Below are 17898 nucleotides of genomic sequence, written 5' to 3' on the forward strand. Positions count from 1 at the left end.
TGGAACAAGCATTCCACATGAAGATGATATTCCAAGATTCGATCGAGGAACAAGAAATCATGATTCACTTCCTCCTCCTCCTCCTCCAATTATTCTCCCTAACCCACAAGATTGAAAGGTTCAATATCACTCAAGCCCTTTTGGAAAGTAAACATAAAGAAGGAAAGTCGGTGTGTGCACACGTCTTAGGGATGAAGTCACACATTGATAGGTTAAGAATGATGGGATCCGTTGGCGGTGAAGAGATGGCTGTTGATTGGGTTCTTCAGCCACTTCCTAACTCGTATAGTGAGTTCGTAAGAGAGTACTATATGATGAACCACGACGTGACCCTTATTGCTGCTGAATCAACAATGGTTTGGCACAATAGAAAAGCAAAGTTGATTGGTGAATCTGCTTATTGCTGCTGAATCAACAATGGTTTGGCACAATAGAAAAGCAAAGTTGATTGGTGAATCTGCCTTCAAGCCATCTATGGATATAGACGATGGCAATGAAAGACATACAATGATCGAAAAGTTTGATCATAAGAGAAAGGCGATGTCTGAAGTAGTTCCATGTGTTGTTCCAAAAGAGTCAATTTGCTTTTATTGCCAAGAGAAGGGGCATTGGAGACGAAGTTGCCCTATTTACCTAAGAGATCTAAGAGATGGGAGAGTCAAAAGTATGACTACGCTTCAGGTAAAATCCACTATCTGACTCCGTTAAGTTCCTATTCATTGATTCTTAATACATGATATGATAAGATTGCATTTGAATGTTTTGCAGGATCGGTCAAAAGAAAGGAAGCTTGATAAGAGAGCAAGATGAATCTAATCACAAGAGATGGATCTCGATCGCATGGACTTGAAGATTGGATTTTGAGCTTAGATAGTTATGATAGAGTTGTTAGAAAATTTTCTTTTACATAGTTTTCAATAGATTTTTCATTGTAAGGAAAAATGTTTTTCCGCTGCTTTTATAAATAAAATAAATTTTGGTTTGACTTATTTATTTGTTTACTTCCTTGCAATGAAATCGTTATGAAAATTGATGTTTGCAACGAATGGATATGATTCTTAGTTATGTTATTTATGGAAATGTCGAGAATTTACCAAATAGGGAGAGTTTCTCATCGCCCAAATTTCAATTGGACAGAAATTTGGAATCACGCAACTTGGTTGCATGATGAATGAGAAATTTCGTATTTGGAAATTAGACAAATTCGTTGACAAAGTGTCAAGTGAAGGACTAGGAGATCAAGTACACAAAGTTGTGTGTTGATCAAGTTCACCATAAGAGTAACAAAGATATTCGTCATGATTTACTAAAGGTTTAGTAAATATGATTACACTTACAAGATTAAGTATAATTCGGAATTGATTAAAAGGGTTTAAATCAATAGCAAAACGAATAAGAATCAAGTAGGCAGAAAGATAAAAGTTTCTCCATTCTAAGAAGAAGGGAGAGTACCTTTTATGCTTTATGATAGGTCTTAATGATTAAGAACCATGTCTCAATTGATCCTCTAAGTGAGTCTTAGTACATTTGTATGTTTAAGAAAAGGAATCAAGGATTGAAGAAATGGTTAAATCAAGAAGTCTATCATACTTCGTTCCAATAACAAGTCTTAACGTTAAGATTGTGACAATGAGTGACAAGTATTAAGAAGGTTTATAACATTCATCAAATGTGGAAAGTTGTGATGTCTTGGATAAGACAAAGGCCAACTAGGACCAATTTATGAAGTGTTTTGATAAAAGCTACACTAACTCTTGAATATTTGGTTGTCAACAAATGTTTATTGACAAGAGAATCTTATATGTCAAGGACTCAGTGGGAGTCTTAATGGTCTTGAAAGGTTTCAACAACAAATCAAATAAACCTTATCGATCATCACTAGCACACGAGTTGAGGTTTACAACCTATCGTGTTAACATTATTTTGTTTATGTGCTGTTTCCAATTGAGTTAATTATGCATGTGAGTTCTATGAGTTCTCATTTTGAACACGTAAAAGGCAAGGCACCTTGATCAATGAAAGGTACATTGAAAGGAAAAAGGTGAGATGCTTAACTACTTGGAAGACGTGGTGGGCAGTTGTGCTACCATAAGGCAAGAAATCAAGATTAAGAAAGTTCAGTCCATATGTGTCTGAATTTGTCGTAAACTTTGGTTTTAACAAATTCACATGGATAGGAACAAATACACCATTTAAAATCTAAGTGTCATAAGATTTCCTCCTTCATGAAAATGATTGTGAGGAAATGCTTTCACTAAGAAAGATTTTAAGAAGATAGTAATTGTAAAGTTGCATTCTCGAATTCAATTATGGTTACGGTATCCCTTTCCATGATTTGAATTGTGAGGTTTGGCAATTAGTCTTAAGTGTTTAGACACACATATGAACTATCTAAAGCAAATGTGTATAAGCTTAAGAGGCCTTGATAAAAGATTATCAAAGCATTAAGTATTAGAAACATGGACTTAAGAAATTCAATAGGTATTGTTTTCTGAAAGTTAAGATGTTAATGAATACATGTCGAAGCTAATGGGAGCATAAGTGTTATGTTTTATAGTAATCATCATGATAGTGGGAGCATAAAAGTTATGATTGTATGATTATTATGGAAAGTATTGCAAGTTGGCAATATTAATTATAGAAAACAAGAGTTATACCTTGCAAAGTCGTAAAGGTTGTAAAGTTGTTTTGCTATAATTAAGGGAGAGAATATTATGCTTTATTTCAAAATCTAAAGGCTTAGGTTGAGAGATGTTAATAAATTTAGTTAAAGGTACATAGTGTGTTCTTAAAATTTCGATTATGATTACAGAATTCCTTTTCACAATTCGAATTTTGAGAACATAGCAAATAAAACATTGTGCATCGTGTCCCATACGCTTCGGGTATAGGATCGATTGCAAATGCTTTAATGTTTGACCATTCTAAAATTTTCCAGATGTCTAGCGCATTTAGAAGGAAAAAGGGACTAGAATTGGTTTTGACTAAAATAATTAAACAACTATCAAAGGACAATCCAAAGTTCGATGAGGATTGGTTGCTTGCGAGTAGTTGGAAGCATGGTATTGAATGGACCATATCGACATTATTATGAATAGACAAGATTCTATTAAGAATGAGTTGTAAAATGGAAAATATGGAAGCGTGTCCATATTGGGAATTGAATATTGAAAATCTATATCTAGATTAGAAACTTTTATGCAAAAGGATGTTCAAAGAATGTACTTTGAGTGAGAGACATCATATCTAAGGAATTGTCTTGTAACAATATTCGATAGAGGACTTTGTAATATTATTGGCAATAGTCTTTGTGACTTTGGTACAATGATATTACGAAAGAATCATTGCATAGAATGTTAGAATCTAGCATATTCTATAAGTAGCAAGAAATTGATATTCTTTCACTTATGAAAAATGATTTGGAGTTGTGAAATGAGAATGATTGGAAATGTGTACAATTTGATCTATTTCACAAAGTAAGAACCATAGGTAAACATTGTGTGCATGCTAGGAGCATGGGACAAGTGTAATAATTCAAGTAAGAAGTTGATTACCCGAAACGACAAATAATGAGTAATCGACATGGTGATAAATAAAAGGAGTTTTATTTATACTCAAAGGTTTGAGGCCACATGGGATTAGTATTATTCTTGTGTTTCACTTTGCATGTTTTGACTTCCAGAATAATTGAGTTTATTAAGAATAATCGAATTATTCAAACGGGCCACAGTCGTTCATGTTGGAAGTAGATATGAATGAAGACTGTCATGAATTGGTGTGTGGATTGTCTAAAAGAGTATTAGACATAAGAAAATGTTTGTTGCAACGTTCATGAGTGCTTATGAATATGAATTTGAGCATTGGATTAAACCCATGCTCACTTGGATCACTCCATGAATTGTGTCACGAGTGATTGGTGAGACGATAACATCTTATATTCTTGAAACTGAGATGTGTGAGTTGTATCTTGCTAATCGGTTGCACATTGATAATATGTAAACGCACTAGTAACTTGGTGTTATAGAACATATTGTTGTGTGTGATTCGGTAAGTAAGTGCAAGCGAGCATTGTATCAAAGTTTATCCATTCCTTTTATCCCAAGTAGGATAAATGTGATATCTTTGGGCCCCTCGATGGTTTAGTGATGACAAACGTAAATGCTCGGCCGAGCTAGGGCTAATTTGATTTATTCAATTAGTCAGTCGTCATAAATCGAAGATCGAGAAATAGTACAAAGAGAATGATTAGAAATCATATCTCAGACGATATATAGAATGGAGGAATATATGATCCCTTATCTAAGGACACGCGTATCTGATAGGATCAGAGTTGACAGCGGCTTTGGAAAGCTACGATTGCAGATCAGGATCTGAAGTCATACGCATAATAGTTATTAGACTTATCCAAGTGGGAGACTGTTGGATTAGTGTCTAAGCCCATAACTATTTTGGTATGTACTTGACCCGATGGTGCATGGTCCTTTTGGGTTGCCTTCACCAAAGCAACTTGATTGGAGAAATATATATATATATATATATATATATATATATATATATATATATATATATATATATATATATATAGAGAGAGAGAGAGAGAGAGAGAGAGGATAATATGATTTATTAATATGTTATAAGAATAATATATTAAAGGAGAAATCATATTTGTCTAATTAATATTGGTCAATAATTAATTAAGAATTAATTTTGTGATCAAGTGTAATTAATTAAACTAGAGGGACTGAATTGTAATTATGTGATAGTTAAAAAATAAGGTAAGGATTATCTTATTATTAGGATGGACGAATTTAAGGTGATAAGGCCTTAGAATTCGACTATGATAAGGATTCAAGGATTATCTTATGGGTTGCTTGGTGGATAAGCAACTAGATAAGAATAATGATTGAAACCCTATCTCTACACCTATATAAAGACCCTAAGGCTCATGAATTCAGGTAAGCCTTCTCAAGAGGTCCTAGAGACGAATTCTTATACCTCTCCTCTCTCCTTATACCTTCTTCATTTGCTCTTGGTGTTTATAAGCCATTAGAGGAGTGACACTTGTGACTCTAAGCATTCCAAAGTCAAATCAATGAGATTTGGGATTGTTATTGCTACATAACAATCAAGGTAACATTATAAACTCATTCTTATGTTAATATGATTATTTGTATGCTAGAATTAGGTTTTATAGTCTTAGATTCAAAGCATGTACAATAGAGAAACCTCGATCCAAGCACTAGGGTTTGTATGAGCACATAGGACGTCTTATGACCAAAACCCATCAGCTAGATGGGGGAGAAGAAGATGATGGCTGGAGGATGAAGAGGGTGTAACACCCCAAAGTTTGGAAAGCCAAGAAAAGAAAGAAAACCTCAAGTTTAGGGGAGACTCGGCGAGTCCATGGAGGGACTCGGCGAGTCCGAGCGGGATCCGGGTTGTGGTGAAAGCGACCGACTCGGCGAGTCGGCCAGGGAGACTCGGCGAGTTGGGTCTGAACGGGGAAAACCCTAAACCCGAGAACTTGGAGCCTATTTAAGTGTCTCATTCTCCTTCCTAGGGTTCATTTATTGCCTCTCTACCCCAGAACATCAAACCCTAGCCGCCATTTCCGTTTTTGGAGCTAGATCTTGCCTTGTAGAATGCATTACGCTTGGAGGAGGAAGAAAGACCTTGGAGGTGCAAGAAGGGATTGTAGATCTGGATTGTGGAGTCATTTCAGACCAAGTGGAGGTAATAAGTTGTTGCTTGGACTCTCTTTTTCATCTAGATCTACTCTTATGTGTGGGTTTTGGCCATTGTTGGTATGATATGTAACCAATTCGAGTTGGAGGTTCAGATCTGAGGTTGCTACCTCAGATCCATGTTGGTTTTGGTCTAGAATCCCCTAAAGTATCAGCCTTTGATATGTTGAAGAAGCATGTTTTCCATAAACCCGAATTTAGTGTGTTTTGAGCTTAGATCTCTCAATCTACACGTAAAGTTTGCCACTTTACGTGGGGAATAGGCCCTAGAAGTATGGATCTAGGAGTTGGAAGTTCAGTTTGGCTCGAAAAGCCACTGCATGGATTGAGGAATGGATAGACTCGGCGAGTCCTTCGAGTGGACTCGGCGAGTAGCTTGAAGGTGAGGAGGAACTCGACGAGTAGGATGAACAACTCGTCGAGTCGGATGAAGATAGGCATGGCCTCGGCGAGTTGGATGAACAACTCGACGAGTTGGTTGAAAATTGTCTAGGACTCGGCGAGTCTGTTCTTGGACTCGGCGAGTCAGATCGCGAAACCCTAAACCCTTCGAGTCGAGACCCAAATCAGTGAGTCAGGTGGTGACTCAGCGAGTTGGACAGGACAGGACTTGGACCTAGTTGGACTCGGCGAGTAATGGATTGACTCGGCGAGCCGAGTCGCGAACAAGAAAGACTCAGGGCATATGAACCTGGCGAGTCAGTAGATAGACTCGGCGAGTAGGGTTGACCCGGAAGGTTGACTTTGACCAGGATTTTGACCTTGACCAGATTTGACCTAGTAACCTTTGGAGGTCAGTTGGACTAAGTGTCATATTGATATTGGTAGCTTGAGGAGCTAGTGGAGCAGCAGTCGAAGTCAGAAGTCAGGTAGCAGTCAAGGATTAGCAGCAGCAGTTCAGCAGCATCAGGTGAGTTTCCTTCCAGTAAGGACGGGTCTAAGGCCACAATGCCGGCCCGTTCAGTTAGCAGTAGTTTTCGGACCTCGGTCCGATGCAGTAGTTAGTATGTTTGATGCCTTCGTGGCTCAGACAAAATTTATGTGCTATGGGTTATGTGTTATGTGTTCCGGGCTACGGCCCAATGTAGTATGCAGTATATGTGTTCATGCTAGTTGATATGTTATGCTATGCTATGATTCAGTCAGTTCCGGACTTCGGTCCGATGCAGTTAGTTCCGGACTTCGGTCCGATGCAGTTAGTTCTGGACTTCGGTCCGATGCAGTTAGTTCCGGACTTGGTCCGATGCAAGGGACAAGGTCCCAGTCAGTTCCGGACTTCGGTCCGATGCAGTTAGTTCCGGACTTGGTCCGATGCAGGGGACAGGATCCCAGTCAGTTCCGGACTTAGGTCCGATGCAGTTAGTTCCGGACTTTGGCCCGATGCAGGGGACAAGGTCCCAGTCAGTTCCGGACTCCGGTCCGATGCAGTTTCCGGGGTTCGTCCCGATGCAGTGGGCAAGGCCCAATATGTGTTTATATGTTATTGTATGGTATGTGGTAGTTTGTGGGAGCTCACTAAGCTTCGTGCTTACAGTTTCAGTTTTGGTTTCAGGTATTCAGTTTTCAAAAGAGGAGCTCGGGAAGATTGCAGTGCACACACCATTTGTTCAGCCTGGGATGTTTTTACTCTGATATATTTGACAGTTGTTATAATATTCTGAGATACATTGCTTATGATTTCTATATGAGGTTTATTGACTATGGTTTTATCATTAAATTAAACGAAATTTTCAAACTGTGTTTTTTTGGGATGTTACAGAGGGAGTGGGATGTCGGCTGTTACATCCCTTAGGGTTAGGGTTTAGAGGCTTACGATATTGATGTGTGTAAATTCAACTAGTTTTATCCCTACTTTTTATTAGCAATTTGAGCACACAAAGGCAGTGAACCTGTCTATAAGTGGTATAGATTGATAAGTAAGGTATCGAACTCAGGGAACGGGCAATTAAACTAATAGCTAATTTTAACTAAAACAAATAATAAAAGTAAAGGGTTTTTCTCTAGTTTTGCAAGACTAGAAACTTAAACAAACTAAATTAACTAATTAACTAAAGCAACAACTATTTACCAAATTTAATAAAGATGTTTCTATTTAGGTTCAACCAATTCACTCCTATGGTTATTTAAGTTAAGGTGGATTAATTGCTATTGGTTACCAATGATAATAGTTAGGTTCATATTCATTACTCCTAACCCTTAGACAATTAACTAATTTAAGCGTTGATCAAGTGTTTAAACTAATTAATCCCCTAGATTAATTATTTGGATTAAATAAGATTTGTAATGGTCAATTAAGTTATTAATTCAATTAACCTCTTGTTGATGGTTTCTCAAACAAGCTCACACATTAATCTTCCTATTTTCTTATTAATCTTAGTTTCATACTCATTACTTCCAAGCATACATTTTAGCATTCACATAGACATATGAGGTTAACAATTAAGTGATGTTCATGCAACCTAATTGCCTTCCAATTAACAGAAAATAGTAGTAATTAATACATAAGGTTCTTTAACAAACTTAATTTAATAAATCACAAATAGACCATTAAACAAGAATTAATAATTAAACCATAGGAGTTCTTTGGTATTCCCCAAACAGAAACAAAAACGAGTTTAGCTCATAGTTGCAGTAGAAACAAACACAAAAACAAAGTTTATGAAAGCAAACATGTTTAATTCCTAAGTCTAAGTGGTAGAATTAACCTAATTTCTTGAATTCTTCCAACTCTTGAAGCTTAGGATTCCTTAGCGCCTTCTGAACCTTTTAGTCATAGCTAATCCTTCAAAAATCGCCAGGGGTTCCGTCTCATGGGATAAGGATTCGTCTTTTAAAGATATCCCAAAACAGAGGGTACTCGGCGAGTAGCAGAATCAACTCGCCGAGTAGGTCCATACTTATCCGTCTTTAAATTAGCAGTCGTATTTATCTTCTGGCATATCGTCGTGTACTCGCCGAGTAGGGTCGATCTACTCGCCGAGTAGGTCCTTCTTTCACTCATTAATCTTCACTTGCTTTCCCTTTTCTCCTTTTTTGCCTCCAAGCATATCTTTTGGACTGAAAACACAATTCAAAGCATTTTAAGTACCTTTTGTCCATATTATTCTCATAATTAACCAAAAATAACTAAGAATATATGTTAAATAATTAACTAATTATGCACATATCAAAATACCCCACACTTGACTTTTGCTTGCCCCCAAGCAAAACTAAATTTTAAACACATTAAAATCACATTAATAACTCCAATCCAACCCAGCCATTATGCCAAGACCGCAACGCATGCATTTGTGTCTAAAATTCCTAAAAACCCCCCATACTTCAAATACTCACAATCCTCATAAACATTCACCCACTCACCCCGAACTATGCTCATTTTATGCAACCCTCCGAATCCATCCTCAGAAAATCTCTTTACCCTCAAGGTATTTTTAATTGAGCAACCCAAGCATACATAATCTAGAATTACAACTTTTCGATACCACTATGGAATTCTTTGAATTCTTCACTTTCTTGATAATTTGATCTTGGATATCTTTGAATTCACCAACTTGTATTGACTTTTGGTATCTTCAACTCTTTGGATTTCTTGGAATTTTGATCTTCAAATCTTCACTTCATTTACTCCAAAATTCCCATAACTTTTCTAGCAATTATTTTTTTTTCATGTATTTCTCAATTTTTTTTCACTCAAATCCCTACATGCTTAAGCAGGGGCGCTCAATCTCAACCTTTATTGGCTAACGATAAAAAATTTCCTGGATACATTTCAGGTTTAGGCTGCTAAACATATTGCATCCCTCAGGCTGAGCAAGGTCATGTTTTTGTCTCATGATTTCACTGAAATAAGGAAGCCACAAATGCACTAGAACGTCTATAAGCTCAACTAAACATTTGGATTCTCATGCAATTATTAACACAATTCTAATATGGAATCCTAATTTTTACCAAAATTTTCTAATTTAAGACCTAAGCATTTTTAATATTCAACAAATTTAAAAATTAGCCTAAATTAAGATTCTAAGTGTTCTAAGATGTGACTAACCCCCTACCCCACACTTATTTTATGCAATGCCCTCATTGCATATTATAACAACTAGAAGAAAATACAAATAGAGAGAAAGTTGGAACAAACTCCCCTGGGGTAGCAGTCGCTAGGTTGACACTCTTCTCTTCAACTCCTTCTTCTAGTGACTTTAACCATGGGAATAGCTCATCCATGGCATGGGTGTCATACGTCTCGTGTGGTTGATAGCTCGAAAACTCCAAGGAAAAAAAAAAGTTGTTGCACAATCCTCAGTAGTAATGTATAAAGAATGTATGAATGGCGCATATAAAAGTAGCCAGAACAAATCAGAAACTCCTCCTGCAGTAGGCTACTCGGCGAGTAGGCGATTAAACTCGGTGAGTAGAAGTTGTCGGGCAAAGTAGTTCGTGCAGAAGCAGATGTACTCGCCGAGTAGTATTAGTGCACTCGGCGAGTAGAGCGTATAGTTCCAGAATTTTTTTGGACCGCTGTCTCTCTTGACTCTAGTGTTGGCACGTAATATAAATGTACTCTCCAGTAAACTTCCTAAACAGCAACACTTTAATAAACTCTCGATTCGTACGGACTCGATCCTATGAACAAGACTCCATAAGCACTCATAAAGATTCTTATTCCTCTCTTGACCATTCCTAAATAGCATGCTTCCTAGCTTCAATACCTGAAAAGAAAACTAAAAGTAACACTAATATTCAAACCACATAGCCAAGTTCAACATGTCCATAATTGTCTTAAAACAAACATCATAAACAAAACAAAAGCAAATAAAATCTTCATTCCTCCTCTTCCATCCCGGCTCCTCCAACTCCACTACCTCCTTCTCCACCCCTTCTTCGCATCCTTTCGTCCCAATCCATAATGTAAGGATAGCCGGGTCCCGGTCGCAGGGCAATATGCATTTGTTGGAAAAGATAGTCGAAGGATTGATTGGTGTAATTAACTCCTCCTCCTATATCATCCAAGTATCGTCGATACTCCACTTGATTCCACCCCTCGTTATCCTCCACTGGAATCACCGGTGGGTCTTCTCGTACCCGCTCGTTTCTCGGCCTAACCCGCCTTCCCGGCTCCTCGGGGACCGCCGGCTCGTCCTCATTCGGGATAGTAAAAGAATCACCAAATTTTTCCACTATCTGAGCCCTCCTATAGAGTGCAGTGTTGAACGGAGGAGGGTGGATAATCGTTAGCATTTGAGCTTGCGGCAATTCCAAGATCCCAAATGATCTTGCAAGCCGAGTAATGAACATGCCCCCATTGATCTTCGAGTTCACTTTCTCCTTAACCGCTCCCTCCGCAAGAAATTTAGCAATGCAATATGGAAGGTTGCAGAAGACATCGGGAGTGATAATACTCCACAAGTAAAAGATATCAAGGGTGGGCACTTTATCCCCATCCTTCCGCATATTGATCATGCTTGCAATGAATCGGTGAATGAGTCGATGGATTGGAGAACGGATATGACCTTCTTGAGCAGTAGAAGGTATGTAGACCCGGTTAGCAATTGTATTCCACCATGTCGACGCCACCACCCCCTCGGGAAGTTCTTTGTGGGTATTTTCCAAGAAGGCTTCAAAGTATTCCGTCATCGACATGTCTTGATCGAGATGCCCAACCGCCAAGAGAACTCAACCATGCTGCATTGTCGCAGCTCTCCTCCCAAAGAAAACGAGATCGTGTTTGGATTGTAATACTCACTACCACCTCGGAATGAAATGGTAGCAAAGAATTCCCAACACAACTCCGCGTAGACTGGCTCTTGGATTTTAAACAATTGCAACCAACCATCACAAGTGATATTGGCATAACCCAAGTTACAATCTTTCACCAAGTATGGAGTAAGTTCCTCTTCCAAGCCGACATTGCCCATCCATCCCCAATCCACTGCAGTGGGCAAGTGAATTTCTTTCTGTCGCAGCGCTTCCAACCTATTTAGGGCTCGAGTTTTGGAGGATTTGGAGGTGATTTGTTGAAAGGCTAACCATGGCATATCACCATGGCCTCCTCCACGTGATGACTGTCCCCTCCTTGCCATGCTATCTGCATAAACATTCCAAAAACACAGCAACAAACAACACCCCATAATTAAAAACAGGAAAATTTTTCATCTTTTTGGGACCTACTCGCCGAGTACACTAACCTACTCGCCGAGTAGTATGAACATTCCAAAAACTTGATGTGCGTAATAGTCCAATTTGTTCATAGGGGTTTGTTGTAATTGTGTATCTAACCATAGATCTTGAAGAAATTACTCCAAATAACCTCTAATTCATGAGTAAATCAAAGCCCTAAAAATTAGGGAAAACTCCCCAAATCCGAAATCATACCAAATATGGGGAGATATGTGATAAAGATTGGACCTTTCATAAAATTAAAGGGTAAAGATGTTACCTTGTTGCTTGAATGAAGAGAAAGAGGAAGAAAATTGAATAAATCTTGAAGAACCCTTGAGATGCGGCTGAGAGGATAGGCTCGGCGAGTGTGGAGATGAAATGTTGAATAATAGTAATTTTTACAGGTTTTAATTTACTGGGTTTGAACCGGCTACTCGCCGAGTAGATACGCGTGTTATCGACAATTAGCTGTAAGTGAACATTTACTCGCCGAGTAGATGTCTCAGGTTGAAAAAAAAAATTAATTTTGCCAATTCTACTATATGAATTCTTTTGTTTAGCCTTTCCACCCCACACTTTCAGTAGAGCTTGTCCTCAAGCACTTAGAGAAGTAGAATAAATGAAGAAGAATGAAAAAAACAATATGAAAAATAAAGAAAAAGAAAGAAAATGCAAACGTGAAACTCGGGTTGCCTCCCGAGAAGCGCTTCTTTTGATGGAGTCATTAGCTGGACTCCGCCCCTTCTACGTGTTTGCGATTCTGCACAGCAGCAGCTCCTCCAATCCTTCATTTCGGGGGACTCCTTCTTCATATTTCTTCACTCTATGGCCATTGACTTTAAATGGTGTGCCATCTCTTGAGATCAATTCTATAGCCCCGTGAGGAAACACCGTCTTGACCAAAAAGGGACCATCCCACCTTGATTTGAGTTTGCCCGAGAAAAGTTTTAATCGGGAATTGAAAAGTAGTACTTTTTGGCCTTCATGGATGTCTTTGTTTTTGATTCTTTGGTCATGCCATCTCTTGGTCTTTTCTTTATAGAGCCACGAACTAGAATAAGCCTCATTTCGGAGTTCTTCAAGGGCATTCATTTGCATTAGACGGTTGGTCTTCAATTCTTCCATGTCAAAATTGCACCTCTTTAACGCCCAATATGCCTTGTGCTCGATTTCAACCGGTAAATGGCATTGCTTTCCATAAACTAACCGATATGGTGTAGTACCAATAGGTGTTTTGAAAGCGGTACGAAATGCCCATAGCGCGTCATCCAATTTATCCGACCATTCCTTGCGGTTACTTCCCACCGACTTCTCTAAGATACGCTTCAAGGCTCGATTGCTCACTTCCGTTTGTCCACTCGTTTGCAGGTGGTATGATGTGGAGAACTTATGGGTCACCCCATATTTCTTGAGCACCTTGTCCAATTGATCATTGGCAAAGTGGGTGCCACGGTCACTAATTAGGGCCTTCGGAACACCAAACCGGGAGAATAGTTTTTTTAAGAATCGTACCACTACCCGTCCGTCATTTGTAGGTAAAGCATGCGCCTCCGCCCATTTCGAAACATAATCTACTGCCACTAGGATGTACTTGTTTCCTTTGGATGTGGGAAATGGTCCCATGAAGTCAATGCCCCACACGTCGAATACCTCACACACTTGAATGCTATGTTGTGGCATTTCATTACGGGATGAAATGTTTCCCACCCTTTGACAAGCATCGCATTCTTTGACATATTGGGCTGCATCTTTGAAGATCGTAGGCCAATAGAACCCAATGTCAAAGATCTTCTTCGCGGTATAGTGTGCTCCATGATGTCCTCCCGTGGGCCCGCTATGACAATGTTCTAGTATTCGTCGACTCTCCTTTCCGAACACACATCTTCGTATAATTCCATCCGCACAGCTTCGAAAGAGGTATGGATCGTCCCAAAAGTAATATTTGATCTCCGCAAAGAATTTCTTCTTTTGCTGACTACTATAATCCTTTGGGACGTAATTGGTAGCTAAATAGTTAGCTATGTCTGCGAACCATGGCTCCTCTCCCACGGACACCATAATGTATTCATCCGGAAAGTCGTCTCCATCCTTATCTTCTTACAATGCCGGGTTCTCGAGCCTAGATAAATGATCGGCCGCTACGTTCTCCATTCCTTTCTTATCTCGTATCTCTATATCGAATTCTTGAAGAAGCAGCACCCATCGTATTAGTCTTGGCTTGGCATCCTGTTTGGAAAACAAATACTTGATAGCCGAGTGGTCAGTAAAAACAGTGGTTTTAGATAAAACCAAGTAAGGGCGAAACTTGTCAAAAGCGTAAACTACGGATAACAGTTCTTTTTCAGTAGTAGTATAATTCTCTTGGGCAGGATTTAAGGTCTTGCTTGCATAATAGATGGGTTGAAAGTGCTTATCAACCCTTTGTCCAAGGACCGCTCCTAGTGCATAGTCACTAGCATCACACATGATCTCGAAGGGTAAGTTCCAATTTGGTACTATAATGATCGGGGCATTAGTTAATTTTTCCTTTAGAAAGTCAAATGCCTCTAAACACTCTTTAGTAAAATTAAAGGGTGCATCTTTTAGTAATAATTGTGTTAGAGGTTTCGTGATTTTGGAAAAATCTTTAATAAAACGCCGGTAAAAACCTGCGTGTCCCAAAAAACTTCTAATGCCCTTCACATTAGTTGGTGGGGGTAATTTGGCAATGGTGTCTATCTTTGCCCGATCCACCTCAATTCCCTTTTTAGAGACTTTATGTCCCAAAACTATACCCTCCTTGACCATGAAGTGACACTTTTCCCAATTTAGGACCAAGTCGGTTTTCTCACATCTAGCAAGCATCGAGTCAAGATTTGTGAGGCAGTCATTAACAGAAGATCCGAATACAGAAAAGTCATCCATAAAGACCTCCATAAATTTTTCCACCATATCATGGAATATGGCGGTCATGCACCTTTGAAATGTCGCAGGTGCATTGCATAGTCCAAATGGCATGCGTCTATAGGCGAAGGTCCCACTAGGGCATGTAAAGGTGGTCTTTTCTTGGTCCATTGGGTCTATGGGTATTTGGAAATACCCTGAAAACCCATCTAAGAAGCAATAGTAGCTATGGCCCGATAGTCTCTCTAACATTTGATCTATGAAAGGAAGGGGAAAATGGTCTTTGCGAGTGGCATCGTTTAGCTTGCGATAATCGATGCACACTCGCCAACCGGTTACCGTTCGCGTTGGAATTAACTCGTTCTTTTCATTGGTAATGACCGTCATTCCTCCTTTCTTGGGCACCACTTGGAACGGACTCACCCATGGACTATCGGAGATGGAGTAGATGATTCCTGCATCCAAAAGCTTGACCACCTCCTTCTTGACGACTTCTTGCATGTTCGGGTTTAATCTTCTTTGATGTTGCACCACCGGCCTTGCTCCTTCTTCTAAGTTGATTTTGTGAGAGCAGTAGGATGGGCTTATTCCCTTGATGTCGGAGATGCTCCATGCGATGGCTCTTTTCCTTTTCTTCAACACGCGTACAAGCTCCTCCTTTTCCGTCTTGGATAGATCCGAGGCTATAATCACCGGCTTCTGATTTCCTTCTTCCAGAAAGGCATACTCCAGATGGTCAGGTAGTGTTTTGAGCTCCAATTTGTTGTGCATAGTGACGGACTCGCCTAGTGCAGGTTTGGTACTCGGCGAGTTGGTGGCGGCATTCACGACTGCTGGCTTTTCTTCAGATGTACTCGGCGAGTAGATCGGGTCTACTCGGCGAGTAGGGCTTTCAGCTTGGTTCTTTATTTTTTCATACTCCGCTTCTTCCAACAGTCTTTCAATCTCTAATAAGTCCTTTTCTGGATCGAATACTTCTTCCAAAGCTGCAAACTTGATGGAATCTTCAGGTATGTCTTCTTCTAATAATTCGTCAAGCATGTCGATTGAGAACGTCGTGTCGTCACTACTCCTTGAGTACTTCATGGCTTGGTCTACCCCGAATGTCACTGAATCGTCCCTAACTCGCAATGTGAGCTTAGAATCTCTCATATCTACGATGGCGCTAGCGGTGTTGAGGAAGGGTCTTCCAAGGATGATTGGCACTTGCGGATCCGCCTCCATGTCGAGAATGATGAAATCAGCCGGGAAGACAAATTTGTCTACTTTCACTAGCAAATCTTCACATATGCCTCTTGGGAAAGTAACAGTCTTGTTTGCCAAATGGATTGCCATCCGAATTGGCCTTGGCTCCGGAAGGTCCAGCTTCTTGAAGAACGAGTATGGCATAAGGTTCACACTTGCTCCAGAATCAGCTAAGGCATGAATTGCAGCCAAGTTGCCAAATTGGCAAGGCAAAGTTAAGCTCCCCGGATCACCCTTCTTCTTTGGTAATTTGTTTAGCATAGCGGCGGAGCAATTCTCATTAAGTACTACTTTCTGCACTTCCTCCATCTTTCTTCTGTTAGTGAGGAGTTCCTTAAGGAACTTTGCATACTTGGGCATTTGCATGACGGCTTCAATGAAAGGAATGTTTATTTGAAGAGTTTTAATATGATCAAGAAACTTCTGATATTCCTCTTCCTGCTTCTCCTTCTTGGCTCGGGTTGGGTATGGCATTGGAGGCTGGTATGGTTTCAAGGGTGGCTGTTCTTTTGTTTTTGCAGATGTACTCGCTGAGTCCATCGGTCCTACTCGGCGAGTAGGGCTCTCAGATTGTGAGTGTTGGTTTTCGACTTGTACTTCCGTTCCTTCCTTCAGTGAGTCCTTGTTCGCTTCAGTTCGAATGGGGGCCAGGGGAGTAATAATCTTCCCACTTCTTGTGGTAACAATATTTACTTGCGCGCCTCGTGGGTTGTTCTCGGTTTTGATAGGAAGCTCACCCGGTGACCTTTGGTTTAGTTGTTGAGCAAGTTGCCCAAGCTGTGTTTCTATGTTGTGGATGGATGCTTGCTGGTTCCTGAGCATTGTTCTTGTTTCTTGGATAGCAGCATCGTGGTCACTATGTCTTTTCTCGGAAGCAGCCACAAATTTAGTTAGCATTTCTTCCAAGCTCGGCTTCTTCTCTTGCACCGGCTCCTCCTTTTGGTAAAAGCCTCTCCCTTTTTGTCTGTACTTCTCCTCCTTGGCCTTCTTGTACTCTTCGTAAGGCAGCCACTCCTTCTTTTGTTTGCGCCAGTCCTCATCATACCGGTCACTGCTCGAATAGCATACTTGTGCCTTTTTGTTGCCGTTCTCATCCAAATCGCAATCTCTAGTGAGGTGAGGTCCATTGCAATTTTCGCAACCCACCCGTATGGCATGGATAGTTTGATCCATTTTGTCCATTCTCCTATCCATGGTTTTTAACATGGCCATGACCGCGGATAAATCTTCAGTAGCAGCGTATGCGGCTCCCCTCGTGACATCATTCCTAGGGTTGTGGTATTCTCTAGAGTGTTTAGAGAATTCTTCAATTAATTCTTTGATCACCGGGGGTGGCTTCTTTGTAAGTGGGCCTTGTGAGTCTAGCAGCTGCCGGGTCGTGACATTGACTCCATCATAAAAGATGGAAACTTCTTGTTGGCTATTTAGATCATGGTGTGGGCAATTTCGTAGCAGACTTTTGTACCTCTCCCATGCTTCATATAACGACTCTCCAGCTTGTTGTTCAAAGTTTGCAATGGCCTTCTTGAGTTTGGCTATCTTGGATGGTGGGCAAAAGTGATCAATAAATTCTTCCTTCATTCTGCCCCAAGTAGTGACTGACCCGGGAGGAAGTGATTTGAGCCAGTCTTTAGCAGCACCCTTGAAGGTTACCGGAAGCATCCGAAGTAGTTGAGTTTCGCGGGTTACATTTGGAATGTTGAAGTAATCAGCAACATCATTTACTTCATCCAAATGTTTGTAGGCATCTTCTTGAATTGGCTCCTCAATTATCAAGGAAGCGCTTGAAGCTCCTGATTTGCTGCTCTTCTTTTTCCCAAAAACAGTCTTCAAGTTGGACAATGGTGATTTCTTTGGTGTGCTTGAACTC

At 40.0% G+C, this 17898-nt stretch overlaps 1 non-coding gene across 1 annotated transcript; it reads left to right on the top strand.

The window, feature by feature from the left end:
- The first annotated feature begins 17454 nt into the window (after nucleotides 1-17454).
- Nucleotides 17455-17561, top strand: LOC145013461 (small nucleolar RNA R71). Its single transcript, XR_013665020.1, has one exon. It is a non-coding gene; the product is annotated as a small nucleolar RNA R71 (small nucleolar RNA).
- The last annotated feature ends 337 nt before the right edge of the window (nucleotides 17562-17898 follow it).

This window comes from Lactuca saligna, chromosome 8, assembly GCF_052625555.1.
Source record: "Lactuca saligna cultivar CGN05327 chromosome 8, ASM5262555v1, whole genome shotgun sequence".
Classification (NCBI taxonomy): Eukaryota; Viridiplantae; Streptophyta; class Magnoliopsida; order Asterales; family Asteraceae; genus Lactuca; species Lactuca saligna.